Source organism: Pteropus alecto, unplaced genomic scaffold (assembly GCF_000325575.1).
Source record: "Pteropus alecto unplaced genomic scaffold, ASM32557v1 scaffold587, whole genome shotgun sequence".
Classification (NCBI taxonomy): Eukaryota; Metazoa; Chordata; class Mammalia; order Chiroptera; family Pteropodidae; genus Pteropus; species Pteropus alecto.
The window spans coordinates 330,426-335,092 of NW_006439816.1; positions in this window are offsets into that span (position 1 = coordinate 330,426).

The window sequence follows — 4,667 nt, forward strand, 5'->3', positions numbered from 1 at the left end:
AAAATACTTAACAGAAAGTGTCAGTATCTCCGGAAAAGGCATTTTTAAAAAACTTAAGTATAATTGGTATATAACATTTTATTTATTACTTTACTTTTAGGTATACAGTATAGTGCTTTGACATTCTTAAATCTTACCATGTAAGTTACTACAGTAAGTCGAGTAATCATGTGTTACTGTGTAAACTTATCACACTAACTATTACTGACTATATTTCTCCTTCACCTTTTACACCCCGCCCCCCAACGCCCCTCCCATCTGGCAACCATCAGTTTGTTCCTGCATCTATGAGTCTGTTCCTGTTTTGTTTGTTCATTTATTTCGTTCTTTGGATTCTACATATAAGTGACATCATATGGTATTTGTCTTTGTCTCACTCGTTTCAGTCAGCACAGTACCCTTCAGGCCCATCCATGTTGTCACAAATGGTAAAAATGCATTTTTAATGGCTCAGTGATATTCCATTGTATATATGTGTCATCTCTTCTTTATCCAGTCACCTACTGATGGGCACTTAGGTTGCTTCCTTTTCTGGCTACTGCAGATAATGCCACAGTGAACATGGGGGTGCATATGTCTTTTTGAATTGATGTTTTGGATTTCTTCAGATAAATACATAGAACTGGAATTGCTGGGTCACGAGGTCATTTAATTTTTAATTTTTTGAGAAACCTCCATGCTGTTTTCCACAGTGGCTGCACCCATTCACAGTCCCACCAACAGTGTGTGAAGGTTCCCTTTTCTCCACATCCTCACCAACACTTGTTGTTGGTTGATTTATTGATGATGGCCATTCTGACGGGTGTGAGGTGATATCTCATTGCGGTTTTAACGTGCATTTCTCTGATGATTAGTGACATTGAGCATCTTTTCGTATGTCTATTTTCCATCTGCATGTCCTCTTCAAAAATATGCGTATTCAGGTCCTCTGCCCATTTTTAAATCAAGGGGTGTGTGTGTGTGTGTGTGTGTGTGTTGAGTTGCATGAGTTCTTTATAAATTTTGGATATTAACACCTTATGAGATGTATCATTGGCGAATACCTTCTCCCATTCAGCAGGTCGTCTTTTTGTTTTGTTGATGGTTTCCTTTGCTGTGCAGTAGCTTTTTAGTTTGATGGAGTCCCGTTTGTTAATTTTTTCTTTTGTTTCCCTTGCTCAAGGAGCTGTATCAGAACAACATATTACTAAGAGCTATGTCAGAGAGTTGCTGCCTATGTTTTCTTCCAGGAGTTTTATGTATTCGGGTCTTATATTTAAGTCTTTAATCCATTTTGAGTTTATTTTGGTATATAGTGTAAGAGAGTAGAAAAGCCTTTTTATATTGAACAATGAACTCTGCCCATGTTTTTACAGTTCTTCACCTTCTGCCCTCCTTTCTCTACCTCAATCCCTCTGCTCTCAGAAGGAATCCAAGGGTGCTAGGGATTGTCAGCAGATTCATGCTCAGAGTCAGGAACATTGCCTAATCTGAAGAGTGAGATTTCCTCTGGCTTTGATAGTTCATGAAGCCATAGCGGGAGGCCCCTAATTGTGGAGCCAACATTAGAATTTATCTCAGCTCTGAGAATCAAAGCCTTATTGATCTTGGCAGCCAGTCTTCCCTGGATTGATTACCTTGTCATCTGTCCCAGGCCAACCGTCCAAGGTTTCCCTCCTGATGCTGGACTGCAAGTGGTGTGTGGACAGCAGGTTTTGGAGACAGAGTGATCACTTACCTGTCTCCTTGGGGTGCCTACAGGAATGAGCTACCTAAACTGGCTACCTTTTCAGCTCAAAAGTGTTCTCAAAGCTGAGAGTAGGGCCCTACCCAGTATGCGTCTCAGAGCAGGAACGGGCTCATTATGTCAGCATTCGTTTCTTTTTTTGGCTCTGCAAAGGCCCTGATGCTTCCTGAAAGCAGATCTTAGAAAATTAGCCATTTGACCGCTGCTGTTCTTCCCTAATGGTTGGACCGATCATTGGAGCAGCCACATGTTTTCACACAGGGTGTGGAGACTTGATAACCCAGTGGGGAGCAGCTGGTAAGCTCTATACGCCGTTTCCCGTACCAGCTGCATTTACTCCTTCTGTCCCACAGGCTCAGAGTTTTTTCCCCAACCTCACAGGGCCCTGGTGAAATAAGGCCTCCAGCCAAGCTAGAGGTTTGCAAGGCAGAGATGCTAAAATGGCAGCGAGCCAGACAGAGGAGTGAACAGTGCATGGAGATGGAGGAAACCTGAGGCCTTGCTGTCTACCCTGCCATGAACCTAAGTCTGTGGATTTCAGTGTCTTCATCTGTAAACAGCAGGAGGATCATTGATTAGCCTTTGCTTCATGCCTCTAGATGCCTAGTAATATGCGGCCGGGACCTCGAGGGTGGGGAGAGACCCAAGACCGTGAGAGGAATCCAGACTGAGAGGCGCCGCCTATGAGTCCAGGAACGCCAAGTCCACAGAGCCATCGCATGATTGAGCATGACCGTGACACAACGCCTAAGGAGAAAGTGGGCAAAGGAAGTGGCCTGGGGGGCAGGGGGATCTCCGGGACTTTGTCATGGAAACCCAGGAGAGAGAGACAGAAGGACTAGAACAGTGTAAGAGAAGATCTGAGCAGAACACTTACTAGAGGCCTGTCGGGCTTCATGATACGGTCGAAGGAGCACTAGAGTAGGAGTCCAAAGATGTGGGTGTTATTCCTGGCGTCATGTGCGTCTTTAAGAAGTTTGGGGGTCGCTCTGAGCCTCGGTTTCCCCATTTCTAATTTTTTGATGAGGAACAACAAACATAACAATAAACGCATATATTTTCAAGTACAATTCGACAAGTTTTGACATATGTACATACTTATGAAACCACCACTACAATCAAAGTAATGGGCAGAGCTATCCAAAAGTTTCCTCATGTCTCCCTCCCGCTCCTCTCCCTGCCCCTCCTCAGCCCTAGGCAACCACTCATAAGCTTTCTGTCACTCCAGATTAGTCTGTTTTTCTAACGTTTTACATAGCTGGAGTCATACACTATGTATCTTTTGGCAGGCTCTGGCTTCTTTCACTCAACATAACTATTTTGAGATTCATCAGTGTCGTTGCATGTCGTTTGTCCTCCTGCCTGCCTGCCTCCCTTCTTTCCTTCCTTCCTCCCTCCCCCGCATCCCCTTCCTTCTTTCCTCCCTTTCTTTTGGGGAGGTGTTGCTGGGGAAGTGTTGAATTTTATTAACATGAAAAGGTCTCTAAAACATGAGTAAACTTTTAAAAGCAGATTATAAGCGGTATGTACTATATAGACTGTCTTCGACAAAACTATATAGATATATGTATAGAAAAAATCTGTAGGAATGCATACCAAGGTAAAAGCACCTGTCTCCAAGGGACTGGAAGTGTAGAGATTTTTGCCTTGCTTTTCTGTTTTCTAATTTTTCAATTGTGCAAATATATAGCTTTTAAAAAGTAGGAAAATGTTACTATATTTTAAAACACCTTTATTGAGGTATAATTGACATACGGTAAACAGCCCATATGTAAAGTACACAATGTAAATTGTGATATATGTGTATATCGTGACGCCCCACCATATTTGGTAATTAGCATATGTATCATCCGCAATTCTATATCCTTTTTATTTACATACAAATATCAGAATCAGGTCGTCAAATCCTACCAAAAAAAAAAAAAACCTTGCTGGGATTTTGATTGAGGTTGCATTGTATCTATAGAACAATTTGGGAAGAAATGATATCTTAAAAATATTGAGTCTTCGAACCCATGAACAAGATACACTCCATTTATTTAGGTTCTCTTTAATTTCTCTCCACATTTTGTAATTTTCAGTGTAGAGATCTTGCACATATTTTAATCAAATTTATCCATAAGCATTTTAAATCTCTGATGATATTCTAAATGGTATTTTCATTTCGATTTTTAATTATTCACCGTATTATTTAGAAATATGATTTGTTTTTGTATGTTGACTTCGTATCTTGTGAACTTGTTTACCTCACTTATTAGTTCTAGTAGCTTTTTTATAGTCTTTTGAATTTTCTAGAGACAATCATGTTGTCTGTAAATGGAGAGAGTTTTAAATGTTATTTCTAATCTGTATGTCTTCTTTACTTATTGCACTGATGAGAACGTCCAATGCAACATTAAACAGAAGTAGCGAGAGGAGACATCCTTGCTTTATTACAAATCTTAGGGTACAAGACTTTAGTCTCTCATTATTAAGTATGATGTTAGCTACAGATTGTCCATAAATGCCCTTTATCAGATTGAGAAAGTCTCCTTCTATTATTATTTTGCTGAGAGTTTGTACCTTGAATGGATATTGAATTTTGTCAAATACTTTTTCTGCATCTATTGAGTCAATTATATGAGATTTCAAAAAAGTCTGTTATAATCACATATGCATGGAGTGATTTTTGGATGTTGAACTAACCTTGTATTTCTGAGATAAATAGTACTTGGTCATGATGTTTTATCCTTATTATATAATGTTGGATTCTTGTGATGTCTTTACCTGGTCTCAGTATTAGGGTAATACCAGACTCATAGAATGAGTTGGAAAAGTGCTCCCTCCTCTTCTATTTTTTGTAAAAGTTTGTGTAGGGTTGGTATTTCTTCCGTAAAGGTTTGGGATTCACCGGTGAAGCCATCTTGGTTACTCCCCTATGATTCTTGAGGACCCTTTCAAC